Source organism: Dermacentor albipictus, chromosome 1 (genome assembly GCF_038994185.2).
Source record: "Dermacentor albipictus isolate Rhodes 1998 colony chromosome 1, USDA_Dalb.pri_finalv2, whole genome shotgun sequence".
Lineage (NCBI taxonomy): Eukaryota > Metazoa > Arthropoda > Arachnida > Ixodida > Ixodidae > Dermacentor > Dermacentor albipictus.
In genome coordinates, this window is record NC_091821.1 from 326,786,171 (window position 1) to 326,801,845 (window position 15,675).

The 15,675-nt window shown below is 46.4% G+C and overlaps 1 protein-coding gene and 1 long non-coding RNA gene across 11 annotated transcripts in view; one reads left to right on the forward strand and one right to left on the reverse strand.

The window, feature by feature from the left end:
* The window catches only part of LOC135909244 (igLON family member 5-like), a 351,641-nt gene that overhangs the window by 83,793 nt on the left and 252,173 nt on the right, over window positions 1–15,675 (reverse strand). The gene's annotated exons all lie outside the window — the stretch shown is intronic.
* LOC135909252 (uncharacterized) overlaps window positions 1–15,675 on the forward strand; it is a 119,085-nt gene that overhangs the window by 45,140 nt on the left and 58,270 nt on the right. For 6 of the 8 annotated variants that reach the window (XR_010566662.1, XR_010566664.1, XR_010566660.1 and 3 more), the window contains 2 exons: window positions 4,102–4,145; window positions 10,120–10,277. This is a non-coding gene — a long non-coding RNA (uncharacterized lncRNA). The remainder of the gene's footprint in view (window positions 1–4,101; window positions 4,146–10,119; window positions 10,278–15,675) is intronic. The other 2 variants (XR_010566665.1, XR_011511308.1) reach the window with 2 other exon arrangements.

Consider the following 15,675-nt stretch of genomic DNA (forward strand, 5'->3'; position numbering starts at 1 on the left):
CAACAAATATAAAATACGGCATTATAGAACTGTCGGTTCCTGAAAGCCATACGCGCACGAACATGCATCACTGAGAAGCTTTCCGAGGCAACACTGCGACCCGTCTGATACTGAAGGACTATCAGAACGCGAGTTCAACCTCTGGCCGTGGCGTCTGCGTTTGGTTGGGGCCGAACGAAGTATAGGTCACGCATACACTACAGTGCAATGTAAGTAAACCTATGTAATCAAAATTATTACGGAGAACTCCACTGCGACGTGTCTGATATTTAGTGTTACTTCGTATGTATGTATTCATAAGGCTCTGTCATCACAGACTGTGAGCACGGCTGATCGTAAGAATTCCGAATACTGCCCATTTATTTTCTGAAAGACGATTTCGTCCGAGAGTACTAACATACGTTTCGAAGTCGCAAAAGTTGTGGAAGCCTTTTCTAGGCAGCTCGATCGGAAACAACAGCAAAGCAAACACAGCGCTGCTCTTTGTGTATCCGCCAAAAACTTGAGGGGAAGCATTTTGCTCTCTCTTCCGGCAACTGTGGATGAAATGAGACCCGCGGGGCTTCGGTACTTTTCACGCTCCCTCCTGTATAGGGTCGTGAGTAAAACAGATAATACTCTGGAAAAGACAAAATCTATAGTTTCATCGCCTCTCCCAATGTAGAAGGCAAGGCGCACGCATGAGGCAAACTCAAACCCGGAAAACAAGCAAAATGAACAAGCAAATGTATGAAAACGACATCCAAGTGTCAGCGTGAGACGCCTGCTCCTATTAGTTTTCATTGAGCGCAAAGTGCAGCCGTGAAGCTTCTGTTTTTATCTCCGCTCGCATTTCTGCTTTTCTCGTCGCTTTTCGTACCGGATTCAGGGATCTCAACTTACAACATTCGGTTTCCCCTTTCCATACGTATCGCACCCACAGCCCTTTCCTGTTTGTTGTTCGTCGCAGGAGAAGAAGCCGGAGCTGAGGAAGAAAAGTCCTAGAGTAAGGCCCATCAGAGAAAGACATGTCCTGGCGGCTTTCGTTTGACACGCACGCCTTGGCTCGCACAGCGCGGTTGTCACCTTCTTGCAATTTATTGCTCTTCTTGCGCCGCACGAAGCTGAGCGCTTTATTTTCCTTTATCGCTAATCGCTTTGTCCTCTCGCAAGGCTGTTCTTTTCACAGAAGGTCGCGCTGTAAAGAACGTGTATACGACTGACGAAGGGGCAGAAAAAAGTAGCGTGAAGGCAGCACACGCCACATATATAGAGCGACAGAGATTTCGCGAGAGAAGTTTAAAGGGAAGAGGCGTTGAGCCAAACAAAACGTGACAGCAAACGGCAGCAACGACACTGCTTCCGAGCAGCCCGCGGCGAAGAGCGCGGAAATAAAATAGTGGGAAAAAAAGCCACGCAGGCCAAGCGAGCGAGAGAGCGACTTGCCGATCCAAGCAAACATTTTCTTGCCGATGCCGTGCTCCATGGGGCGAGGAAATGCCCGCCTTCTCAATTAAACAATGATCCCCAAAGAGAGGGTCATCCGTTATTGTTAAAGGGGGCGCCTGCTCGCTTTTAAAACGAACGGCAGCTCGCGCACGCGCGCGCGCATAAACGATTTGAAGGGGGCCGATAACACTCACTCCTAGCTCGATCCCAGCAGCGGCAGCAAAATGCGATATCACGAAAGTATCGAAAAGTGCGGAACATAATCATTCAGGGCAAGGACGTAGGAAAGGGAGAGGAGTTGAGGAGAACGCGCGGAAGATTCTGGAACGCGAAGGAATAAAGTAAAGAATATGCCTGAAAAGAGAAAACGGAAAGCTCAGCGAAGCCTAGGGAAGATTGTTGGACGGCTGGCGCGTCATAACAGGATAATCGCTGAATAAATAATATGGAACGCGAGCGCACGGTGTGATAGCAAACGACTAGAAAGAGAGAAAGCGAGATAATAGAGAAAGAAGACGTGAGAACGACAGGGGGGGGGGGGGAGGAAAAGGAAGGCCGCCTCGAAATTTTACGCGGGCTGAAAGGAAGGCTCGTCGCCTGTAGGGGGGGGGGGGGAGGCGCAGCTCGGGAAAAGAGAGCTGGTTGCCAGCGCTATCCTCGCTGCTGCCACTAGCCTTGCTGATGCTCTGCATCTGCTACCGCCGCTACCGCGGCCGCTGCTTGATCGAAGCGCTGCCACCACGGCCTCAAAAAAGGGGGGCGCTAGTGCGGGCGGGAGCGCTGCTACTCGGCTGCTGGCGAATGCTGCTTCAGCCGCCGGCTCCCGGGGACGTCATTCAAGCGAACTTTAGGCATCGCATCTCCTCTTCTTATCGCATACAATCTCCACCTCCTCACCCCTCATTGTATTTCTCTCCGTCGCCTTCTAAGCCTGATGTTTCGAGTGAGAAGAGAAGTTGTACGGAGGGCGGTCACATGTTGTTCCCTGTTTTCGTCTTGTAGTCTAAAAGCGCTAAGGACGGTTATAGAGCAGTGCCGTAGCGAGAAAGTAATGAAACAGAAAAAATCTAAAACGAGGAAGAAAGAAGTAATTGTTTATCGGACAGCTACCATCACGTTTTTCTGAGCGCGTTCAATCGTGGTAAAGCTTTGTCTTAGCACGACGCAACGGTCTAGGAGCGCTAAGTGTACTCCTTTGTGCAAGAATACCAACGAAGAATCAAGTACGTGAATAGAGGAGCTCGATATTAGGCGTAGTTACCAGCAAGACACGGGCTGAGGCGCAATCTTGATAGAGGAGGAAAAAGATGAAGGTCTTTTATGTTCGTTTTTAGTTAATGTGACAGATCATGGGGAGTTGTGTATAGCAGCTTGCATTTGATCGAAGCGACCAAAGACAAACGAAGCGGAAAAGCATAAGGAAGCCGAATGCTCATGAGCAAATGCTTTCTGGCGATGACTTTTCCAGAGACGATGGCAAGACGTATTGTATGTTAACATTTAGAGCCACGAATATATCCAGTTCAAGTGTCTGCTTTGCGGAGCTTGTTGAAAGCCTCCTAGGGGAATGTCTGCTACACTCGAGCAGTTATATTTAATGGGCCAGCGTGTGTGTATGTTTAAGTGCGCCTTTACTTTCTGTATATTCGTGCGTGCATGCACGCGTGCGTCACAAAAATTGCGACAGGTGTCTCACACACGCACACGCACGCACGCACGCATGCACACTGCAGGGGTGTAGCCAACAATGGCGGCAGCTTGTTCGGCGGAGTGGGGCGAAGGAAAGGGTGTGGCTGAAAAAAAAAAATTCAGATAATTTGAATGCCGATTATGTATTTTTCGACGAAAGCGTCAAATGGCTCATACTGAGCGAAAAAGCCGGCGTCCGGTAGCAGCCTAAATTCCCAGCGGTTGCGACGCCACGCCACGAGCCCGCCTCTACCTCCTCGACGGAGCAGGGCGGGCGAAACCAGCGCGCCAGGTGTTGCGAGAGCGCAGAGGGCATCGCCGCGACGCGCCGTCACCCTCGCTCTCGGAAGCCTCTGTTAGCAGCGCGTTCCTAGGCCGTGCAAGCTCCCGCCAGCTTTCCACGTGCGCCTCGGTAAGACCAAATCAAAACGCATCAAGTGTCTCAAAAGGCTAGCTTTTCCGGCAGGAGATCTTAACTCGAAGGACAGTTCAGCGGCGTTCAATTGGACATCAGTGCTTCCGCATTCACAACTCAAGTGTTTAGGTCTTATAGGATTGTTCTCTTTCTCATCACAGACTTGTTTGTCATTAGGAAAATGAAATGGATGCCACATGTAGCTATGATTAGTTGTCACTATTATTATTACTGAATTAAGTTCTAGTTATATTATGTCGTCCTCTTTACTGTCCGCAAAACGGGTAATAACGCCACGAAAAGGCGTGTTTGATGCTCAGATTGCAGCAGACCGCTGTCACTTTTTCTTTTTTTTTATCTTTTTAATAAAGCGAGGTGGACAAAAACAGATGACTGAAACGTCTGCACTATCGAAATTGCTTAAATGACCAGAATGGTTTTGTTGTGTCCCGTACTTCTATTTAACGTATCTTTTATGTCTATAGCTATCGCCCCCCGGGCTATTTAGCAGCGGAATCCATCATGCCGCAACAACTATTTTATAATGCATTTTCTCTCTTAATTTACAGTATGTAACCAGACATACATGCCTCGCGAAATTGCATTTGACGGGGTAAGGAACGTTTCTTTTCTTTCTTTTTTTCGTTTCTTGAAAAATTATCTTGTATGTTAGAACATGCATCGCAAGGCATTTACATACGTCTCCTTTAAAACGAACGTGCGGAGTTTGATTGATTGATTGATTGATTGATTGATTGATTGATTGATTTATTTATTTATTTATTTATTTATTTATTTATTTATTTATTGATTGGTTGATTGATTGATTGATTGAAAACTTTATTATTCCACCGAGCTGGTGTGACCGCCTCTTAACTTACACGTAGGTAGGGGGCGGGGGGGAGGACGAAGCAGTCCCCTCGCGTTGAGGAAGGTGAGTCTTCACGGCCTCAACGACCAGGCGGATTGCTCGAGGCTGGTCGTCTTCAGCTTCGCTCTGGAGCAAGGCCTCCCAGGCATCTCTACTGTCAATGTTTTCCTTAGCCCCTGGGGAGCCAGCACACTCCCATATTATATGGTCTAGCGTACCTTTTTGCTTGCAAATTTTGCAGAGAGCGTCGTTATAGTCCCTCTTCTGTGTTAAGTAGATCGAATGTGGTGGTGTATAATTGTTTCCCTGGAGGCGCCGCCAAATGCGAGCATCCTCCAGAGAGAGAGACCGATTGGAGGCGGAAAGATCCTTCTTTCGGCTTTGTAATGATCTACAATTTACATGTACGTGATGATGCTATCTTTGATCCCTGGAACTGGCTGCTCTAGAGTTGCCCGGTGGTAGAGTGCTTGGGCGAGCTCGTGAGCGGCTTCGTTTCCCGGACATCTTCATGGGCCGGAACCCAAATAAAGGTTCTGTCCCTCCTGGGAGGATTTTTGAGTAGAATTAGGAGGGCCTCTTCCGAGATTCTCCCTTTGTTAAAATTTCAGATGGCTAATTTGTTATCGCATAATATTACTCCCGCTTTTGTACCCGCACAAGCGAGCGCTACTGCAACCTCCTCGGTTGTACAGGTATCCCTCGTGCATGTGGAGCACGCTATCTTAACGCACCCGTCGCCACCATCCACCGTCGATACCACAGCCCCGTCTCTGCCGCAAGCGGCGTCCACGTAAGCCAATTTATGCGCCGGCGTGTTTTTAGCGCTGTGAGCTCTCCTCTCTTTGTTGTAGATAGGATGCATATTTTTAGGTAGAAGGGCGATTCGGAATCGTTTACGCACGTCCAACGGAACGTCCTTCTTGTCAGTCGGGGCACCCCTGTCGCATTGGATTCCTACCCATTCCACGACTTTTCTCCCTGTTTTAGACTGACCTAATCTATCCAACTCAGACACTCGTACTGCCCCAGTGAGCTCAACTAGCGTGTTCTGAATGCCCGTTTTGAGGAGGAGGTCTGTCGAGCTCGAGCCTGAGAGCCCTAGGGCTCTCTTAACGCTCCTCCTAATGATCGCATCTATTTTCTTCTTTTCTTCTCGTTTAAACACAAGATATGGTGTGGCGTACGCTATTCGGCTGGTAATTAGGCTTGCATGAGTCTGAGGAGGCTGTTCTCTTTGAGGCCCCTGCCTTTGAGTGAAATTCTACTAAAGATCCCCATGACCTGCGCTGCATATCCTTCTAGCTTCTTCATTGTCGTGAGGTTGCGTCCATTTCTGTGGATATACATGCCCAGAATTCTTATTTTCTCCACCTTGGGAATCCTCATTTCCGTTTACCAAAACATTAATAGTCTGCTTCTCCCAGCGTGTCCCATTTGATGTTTAGGGTCAATGATTAACAGCTCCGATTTCTGTGGCGAGCACGCCAAGTCTCTGGTGGCCGCATACTCTTCCACCATATTCGCCGCTACCTGTAGTTTAAGTTCGATGGATGCGTCACTCCCAGTGTTAACCCAGATGTTGATATCATCCGCGTACATGCTAAATTTAATCAATTTAATCTTATTGAGTTCCGCCGGGAGACCCCTCATCGCTATGTTGAATAGGAATGGTGATAGCACCGACCCTTGCGGGGTCCCCTTGCTCCCAAGTGTGATGTGAGGGGATTTTACATCCATAAATTTTATGTTCACCTCCCTCTGTGACAGAAAGTCTTTGACGTATGCATACACCCTGTGTCCCACACCTACCTCTTCGAGGCCTACCAAGATAGCCTTATGGCTAACGTTGTCAAATGCCTTGGTGAGGTCGAGGCCTAGGATCGCCCTGGTGTCAGTTGAGTTGTATCGGTCTAGGATATCATGCTTAAATCTGAGCATGACATCTTGTGTACTGAGCCTTGGCCTGAATTCAGCCATTTCATGCGGCCAGAGTTTATTCTCCTCCATGTACCTGGTCAGTCTCATTTGAACAACATGCTCCATCAATTTCACTACACACGTGGTGAGGGAAATTGGTCGCATGTTGTTCAAGCCAGGTACTTTGCCTGGCTTGGGAATAAAGACTACGTCCGGCTGTTTCCATGTTTTTGGGAGTTCTCCTTTCCCCCACACCTGGTTCATGAATTTGGTTAATGCAATGATGGACTCATCGTCTAGCTTCCTGAGAGCTGTGTTCGTTATCCCGTCCGGACCGGGGGCCGATCTCTTTCTGAGGTTATTAATCTCTGCTCTAACCTCTGTCATGGTGATGGGGGCATCGAGATCTGGGTTGGGAGGTACCTCGTAGTCCCTAAACACCTCGCTCTCTGCTTTTCCAAGATATGTCTCTTGGAGCTCGCTAATGAGCTCGTCATCTGCGCCAACAAAGCCATGCCTCGCTCTCACCTGGTTTGTACTAGCTTGCATTTTTGGTTTACTAGGGTCGATTAGATGTCTGAGAAGGCTCCAGGTTTTGGAGAAGCCCATATTGGCTTCCATCTCATCGCACTTGCTGTACCAATTCTGCTCGTTGAGCTTAATCGCATATGTTTCTATTTCTTTGTTGAGTTTGGCTAGTTCGTGCCGGATATTCCTGTTCCATCTTTGGGCTTTGAGTCTTTTCTCCGGGTTATTCTTTCTGCTCCACATGTTCAGCGGTTTGCTGTCTAGCGCTGGGGGTGCTTCCTCATCCTCTACAGTTGTAGTTGCTTCCCATATGTGCGTTTTAAGGAGGTGTGTCCACTCGTTGATATTGTAGATATCGTCCGGCAAAAAGGCCTCCTTAGTATATATCTGAATTTATCCCACTCCGTTAATTTCGGTTGTTTGATGAGGCGAGTCTTCACGCCTTTTCCTAGCGTGAGCGAAATAATAAAGTGATCGCTGCCTAGATTTTGTCCTGTGCTTTTCCACGTTACTGTTCCCGCCATATGGCTTATCGTGAGGTCGGGTGCTGTGTCCCTGGTTATACTGTTACCTGCGCGCATAGGGACGCATGGGTCAGTATGTAGAGTAAGCTCAAGGATTTGCATATACCTACAGAGACCCCAAAGGTAGACGAATATGGGAAGATATACAAACGTGCGGAGTTTGAATCACGATGACATGGTCTAAAGCAAAATCCCGTCATCACCGTCTCTGTGAACCCGCCGTATTGGTTCAGTGAATGTGGCATGTTGCTATGGAGCACCAGGCCGCCGGTTTGATTTCCGTCCGCAGTGTTACTTTGATCGCGGCAAAATGCAACAAATCTCGCGAACTTGCATTCACTTGCACCTTTATACAGGGCGTTTCACTTAACTTGAGGCAAATAAAGATATGCAAATGCCACGTAACTGGACCGAACCAAGGTAATGTTGTTTCCCGTCGCTTGTACATACTCAGACCATCTTTCTTTTTGCATTCCGCCTAACTAGATAATTATGCCTAATTAATTAATAAACTTCTTAATTATTCTGCGTAGATGAAGAAGTGTCAATGAGAGAATTGTAAAGCAACATGAAAAGCTCTCGATGCAGCTTTCTGTTGCTCAATGCGTGCTACATAAAAGTGTTTTTCCGCGCGTCAAAGAAGCCGGCCGTGAATACACGCAAAGTGCCTCGAGCTGTCAGTCACGCGGTGATTTTATGCAGCATGCCTCGAGTAACAGAAAGCTGTTCGAAGTTTTTCATGTTGCTCTACAATTTTCTCGCTAATACTTCTTCCTCTACTTACAATAGTTGAGGTTTATGAATTAATTAACAATAATTATGTGAAATTAGTCGTAATGCAAAATAATCTGAGTATCTACAAGCGACGGCAAACAATATTACGTTGGTTCGGTCTGGCTACGTAGCATTTGCATATTTTCATTTGGCCCAAGCTAAGTGAAACACCCTGTATAACTCCAGGCGGTCAGAATTATTACGCAGCCCTTGACTACGGCACCCCTCAAAATCCACGGTGCGCTTTCACCACGTTATATCCTAGAATTTATAAAGGTAATAGGAGCGTGCAAACGGTTTTCTCAATTAATATAAATGCCTGGCACTTTCAGTCTTACTTCAAATGGATGGCCTTTGCTTCGATGACGGAAATAAAATATTAAAGCGGCACCACGGCGGCGGTATAGAGAGGACAGTACGCATTTGCTCAATGCGGGTGATGTGAACGAAAATATGTCGCCATCGACTGGCTGCGCATAAGCTCTTTGATCTTTAGCCTGTGCATGGGACAGCGTTGACCAGACAGCCAGACAGACTACCATGGGGCCTTGAGAAACTTAAACGATGATGGTTGACTCATTTATATTGCAAACGCACCAGCCGCAATTTCTATGACCACCTTCAAAGGTCCAGTCCGAGGTTAGAAAGTATGGGCGGTTTTATGTATGTATACGTATTTGGGAGGGACCAAAGGTAAATGCTTTCATTATGATGTTCTCGTTGGCGTTAGGGCCTCTGCTACTGCGAGTTTCCGAGGATTTCTGTGGAAGACGTCGCTTTCACTTCTTGCTTGCATTTTGATAATTTAATTTAGTTTTTATAGTTTGTTTTTGTTGAAAAAGGCTGTTTGAGCGAACTCATTAAAAACGGTATCCTAATGGGAGCTGAATAAAACTGAAAATTAGTCACGTTGATAAATGTTAAGATCTATAATAAGCTAGTCAATGTAAGAAGTTATAGTAACAAAAAAGGCGAGCGGCGGCGCCACCGTTATGCATTTACGTTCTTTCAGGCTTTGTCTCTGGGCGTTAGCGTCATAGTTATGAACGAGGCTGCGCTTTTTACTTGTACAACCGACAAATGATAGAAAATAAGTAATACTGACTCTGAGGCTGCAATGAGGGAAACTTAAATTATTACAACCACAAGAAAATTTCGGTATTTAATGTCCTTGCATATAAGGTCCGTAAAAGGAAGCTGACAATTCGGATATTTTTCTCTACTTTAGCTCATTCCACAGAATGTATGAAGCCTCTTTTGAACATGACACAGCGTTTGCTGCTTATCTCTTTCTCTAACTCGTGGCGCGTTGATTGCAAGGTGCAAATAAATAGAGCCGCAAAGGAACGAACAAGGGACGAATTAAAAAAAGAAAACACAGATTTCTGGCGCACAACCCGATGTGATCTCACACAGCCAAGCTGCACCTTTCCCTACAGCTGCAGCACTCCCGCATATGCAAATACAACAGAGCTAGCATCCGACGAGCAAGCGCGACTGGCGCCTGACTCCAGCCAAGCGGAGCGCGTATGTTGCCTGAGACTCTGATATCACCACGGGTTGTCTGGCGTCGGCGTAGGGCTCTGGGGTATGTCGAGGTTTTTTGCAAGTCAAACACAGAAAGTCTCCGAAGACGCCGAAGCCTAGCGTCTTCGACGACTCGGGAGCGCCACTAGGAGAGAGAGCAGCAACGTAATCCAGACACCGCCTGCTTTGCTTCGCTGAAATCTACTCCCTTTTTCTTTCTATGCGCAACAAGTCTGTGTTTGTTTACTCTTCCGTAGCGCAGAGATAGACAACAATAAGCCCCGAGCCTGCGCGGAGCAGCACGGCGCCGTAAACACCTGGCATAGGCGCAGTGATACAGTTGTTTTCCTTCCCTTTAATATTTCTTTATTTGATGCTACGATTGCGCATTTCCTGTCGCTTCGTTTTCGTGTAGTGATATCACCCCTTTACGTGTGACGCAGCAGCCACGCACAAGGAGCGGCAGGAAGACAACGGTTATTGCTCGCTGCAGGAGGAGCTAGTCTTGCTGAAGCCGCTGGCGATTGCTCCGCTCCAGTGCTGCTTAGGAAGTCTGGCAGAATCTGAAGCCGCGTCACAACACGTAGAAGAAAAGCTAACGGTGAGAACGAAGTTCAACGGGTACACAACGCGCCGCGCGCCCAATCGCGATGAAAGCTCTTACGTTTTCTTAATCTCGATATACATGTTTTACCCATTTGCAATCACTAGTTGAGTCCTATCAGAGAAAGACGTGGCGGTATATCACGACACTCACTTGGTACCTTGTACCACAATCCTACGGGCCTTCCTACGTCGGCGTGTGGAGGAAGTTACAGACTTGTTGGAGGGCAGTAGAGGCTTTAGACTCACGAGGATAAGGTCGTGTACAAACCAACATTCTGTGGGGCTATTTTCGTGCGCCTTATAAAAGCCGGTTAGCTTAAGTTTGCCACCCTACGGAGAATAACTTAGAACTCGCGCACCACCAGCGCCTTGGAATCGTTGCGCACTTGATAATTAGCCTGGCGTAGTTGCATTTGGGAAAGAGACACTGTGTGGAAAATAGCACGTTTCACAGCGATGATAAAAAAAGTATTTTTTTTTTCGCGTCAAAATGAGCAATACAGTCGTACTAGACAACGAGAAGAAATGGGCTTAAGCAAGGGGCTCTCCTTTTTTTTAATCATAAGACGCCAACAAACAAAGACACCAAGGACAAGATAGGGTAAATTACTTGTACTTACTAGCTGAAAAAAGAAATGATAAGTTAATGGTAATGAAAGTGGATGAAAAAACAACTTGCCGTAAGTGGGGAACAATCCCACGTCTTCGAATTACGCGTGCGATGCTCCAACCAATTGAGCATAAATACCCACTTTCTTGGGTATTTACCTTTTTACTACTAGAACTAACCTTGGAAGTGTTAGCCAGCACCGCCACTCACAAACCTTCGTCGCCAAGGTTTATGGTTTGTGCCTGTCTCTTTGCATTCAGTGATGCGCCCTTGTTTATTGACATTCGACACTTTCGCCATTTTTAAAGGGGGAAGCATATATACAGTCCTCGAATTTCAATGCATCACCAAACGCTGAGAACGTGCTTTGCTTAAACCTACAGTTCTTATAGCAGCCTACCTTTCCTGCACACACACACATATATATATATATCTGATGTATTCAGATAACCTTTAGCGTAACGTGAGTAAAATCGGCGCACCGGAGTAACGCGGTGTAATAGGAGAGAGCAGGATGGTGCGTTGCTCTCATAACACGAGGATGCCTGGCGGAGATTGTCGGGAATACATAACTGGAATTGACGATCCAGCTCCGCTGCTGTCGATACGCCAGCTTTCGTGTTCCTTTTCTTTTTCGTTTCGGTAACGGTTACCTGTAGATATTGCCTTGCTCCATAACGGTCCTTATTCGCTCGTCGTAGCAACCCGTGAATATTGAGGAAGCACTTAAAGTTCCATGACTGTGTTCCATATGGGTTATTTATTTAGTTACTCTTTTTTCCCTCTTTTTTCCCTTTTCAACGCCGTTATTTCTTATTCTGCCATTACGCCTTCACCTCGAGCGCAACTGGACGGCGAATGTGAGCGGTAGAAACCACATTACCCGCTATCGGCGCCGAGATTTTATGGCACTCATCATTCCTTCTCTACTCATTCCATTTTGTGCCTATATTCTTTTTATTTCTTGCACCTTGTTTTCGGCCTTGGCGTGGGCGTCTTCATATTCGAGAGTGCAGAGCACAAATGTGTTTCCAGATGGCCGATAAATTCCGGTCGTGGAATGTGTATATATATATATATATATATATATATATATATATATATATATATATATATATATATATATATATATATATATATATATATATATATATATATATATATATATATATATATATATATATATATATATATATATATATATATACTTACCTTTGCTGTTGTCAAGGTCAGAAAATTGAATTGTAGTCGTGCACTGTAATCACTGCAGAAGGCGAGTAAAACTGAGGCATCTGTGCAAGTGTACATATCATGTTTCGAATCAAATACGCACGGATTGTTGTTAAGTAGGACACTCACACTTGTCAGGCTGGTTAGTTGAAACTTAACAGCCCTGAGGGCGTTTTATCAGGTCGGCTTTGGCCCAGGATAGACCTAAAGTAGATGGCTAAAGGCTAACGCATTTCATAATTAGATTTCGCAGTGTCTGCGTAAAGAGAGCCTCCACGCTTTTATATATTGTCATTTCCGCATCACGCATCGTGGCAAACCTTTGCGAAAAGTAAGGTACAGCACACAGCCTCGCCCTCTTAGAGAAGTTGAGTGCTGCAGGTAACGTTGCCTAAAAAGTTCTGGAAAGCACAGTGGCGAAACCTAACCGAGGCGAGAACGAGAAATCCGCGCGCTAGTTTCAGGCACACTCGTCATAAGAGAAGAAAATCGTCCAATCTTTAATTTGTTCCCTTGTTACTGCGCTAGTTCGTATGTTTGTATTCTGAGACACATATAGGTTGAAGGGGTAAGTCCACCCTTTATTTTTCAAGAGAAAACTCAAAAGTTTAAATCCGTTGTTTGCTGGCTGGGTACAAACAACACCTCTTATGACAATGGTGGTGACTGCTTATACGCGCGCTTGACGAGAAAAACAACGGCTGAAGATGATTCGTGTCCTCCGAAACATAATAAGGAATGTTCCTCGTACCCCGCAGACCTCGCGAGAAATATTTCAGGTTCTTCTTGCTCCAGGAAAACGTTTTGGTCGGCATTCTAGCGCCCCCCTCCTTCTCCTTGCTTTGATATGATGTCGCTGGGCAATTAGAAAAAAGCGGGGACCGAATTGAATTCTGTTCTTCCCCCGCAAAGCTATATTTGCGTGAGTGGGTATATACGCGTTCGGTAGGAAGGGACACATCTCCCTCTGGTGAAGTTTCGTCTTAACGATTGAAGTATTGTAAAAATGATATTCTAGCGGCAAAGTAAAGTTCGCAATAACCCCCATGTGCTAGAGAACAAAGGAGTGCCCGCGGTGTTATTTTGTAATGCAGGCAAAGTGCGGGAGGATCTCAGAAGGCGCGCTTTTCAGAAAGTAATGACGAATGGCGGTGAGTGCCACGCTAGGCTGAAGATTAGACACGATTGAAGTTGGAGCCACGACAAATTGAATGTGAAAGTGTAATTCCGAAAGATGCTCTGAAACGTAGGCCAATAAGAACATCTCGCACGATCGTCTACTTTTTATATCAGCAGCTGCTAGATTTTTGCCGTGATGGAGTGGAATAACCACTGTCCTTTCAGAACGCAGATTGCTCCGAATTCTGAAATTACATCCGCACTCTCATGGAAAACTTTTGAATGCTACTGGGAGGGGTACATCAGAGGAGTTAGACTAAATGCGGATATGTAGTGGCAGGGGAAACTTTAATAACTGCCTACAATAGACAAAATGAAACCGTTCCAGCGATATTTAGATATCTCTTCACCAGAGGAAATGTCTCCTATATCGTTTATTTGTTTATAAATAAAGGACGAAATAAAACAGCATGTCAATAATGAGTCATAGGATTAAGGACAGAATAAGGAGGATGAGAAAATAAGAAGAGAAGGCAGGAACGTTAGCCAGAAATGCGTCTGGTTGTCCTATCCTGCTCTGGAGGACGGGAAAGAGGGAACAGAACTATAAGAATGAGAGAGGGAGGAAAGCCGTAGTGAGCTCTTCGCACGCAAGTGAAGGGCAGAATAGAACTTAAGTTATGTGGTTTTAGGTGCCGAAACCACGGTCTGATTGTGAGGTACGCCATAGTGAGGGACTCCGGAAGTTTGGACCACCTGGAGTTCTTTAACGTGTACCAAAATCTAAATACATGGATGTTTTCGCCCCCATCGAAATGTGGCGGCCATGGCCGGGATTCGACCTCGCGGCCTCGCACTTAGCAGCCCAACACCATAGCCACTAAGCAACCACGGCCGGTGCGGAGGGCCCAATAAAGGGCACAAGAAACTCAAGAGGGTAGCTGCCAGCATTCTGGGTTAAGATACAGCAACAGATAAGAGCTGGCGCTCGTGAATCCAAGGTAAAGAGATAGGTATTGCGACAGTCATAGGTAAGTAAGTGTACATCATTCATATCGAGCTTTAGCAAAAAGGACTTCTTGAATAGTTATCTGACGAAAATGTTATGTTGTCTAAGAATGCCATTTTATCGTGCCACAGCCCACAGTAAGAGAAAATATGTTCGCGATGTTTATTCTGTTACTATCTCACTCAAAAAGAATGAAAGGGCTTAACCCAATTTCACGGACAAGTGACTGGGAACCAACTTGACCAACCAAGTCACAACCGCAACTGTTACCACGGGGCCTTCCGACTTCCTTAGAAGCTCGTTCGGCTTTGTTAGCGGTTGCCTCCATGCGTGCTCCGCGTAAGTCGATTCCCTGAACTTGCCCGCTTTTGTTAAATGCGGAAGGCAATATCTCAATTCAGCGCAGGCCCATATTACAGTGAGTGCAAACACAAGGGCCCCTTCAAATATTCTTCGTTGCGTGTTGGGCAGCACACACTGACTGATACACCGTGCTACGAGATGATATCCTACCCAGGGGCCACGATAAGTACTGCCCGGAGATGGCCAATGCAATAGCTGCAGCGACGGAGAGCAAAAGTGCGGAAGTGGCGAATCAGCAATATAAAGAAATGACCTCGTCGCGGGTACGGATACGCGCAACAGTCACGGCAGACGGTAGCACGGCGGAGAAATGAGGCCGACAGAAAGAACTCGTGGCAAAAACAAAAACAGAGATACGTTGTCCCGCAATGCACAAGCAGTGTTGTGAATATTTGATGACCAGTGCCGGCGGCCGACGTCTTCATTGAGCCATACAGGCAGTGCTGCGCTTGCCTGCTGCTGCCCGAGCGTCCATGCTGGAATGCAGCCACATGTATTAGGAAGCCACCGAAAGTGCGGTTCCCCACATGCGGGCAAATGCTCAGCTATTTTCGACGCAATGGAGTATACTTTCCGCCGCTGACTTTCGAACGTGACATGCCAGCGTCACTGCTCCTAGCATGAAATCAACGCTGAGCCTTATGTTTTATTTTTGTGTGTGTGTGTGCGTGAACGACCAAGGCGGCTTTGGTGGCTGTAGAGTTCTGCTGTGTGGCACGAGGTTGTTGGGGCGATACATGACCGCCACGGCCGCCTTCTGATGTGAATGTAAAAACGTTCGTGTGCATGTATTTAGGGGCAGGCTAAACAACACGGGTGGTTTATATCGTTCCGGAGCTCATTACTACGCGGTTTCTCTCAGGCCCTGTGTTGTTTTGAAGCATACCACTATATATATTTTTTTATCTTTTTCTTTTCTTTCTTTTCCTTTTAGCGGCTCCGTCACATCATCATGAGTCACTGAATGTGTCGCAGAACGAGATACCGTACTTTTGTCTTTCTCGAAGCACTAATTTAATCAGTCACCGATCCAGCAGTGCTACCCACTTTAATGTCTTTGGC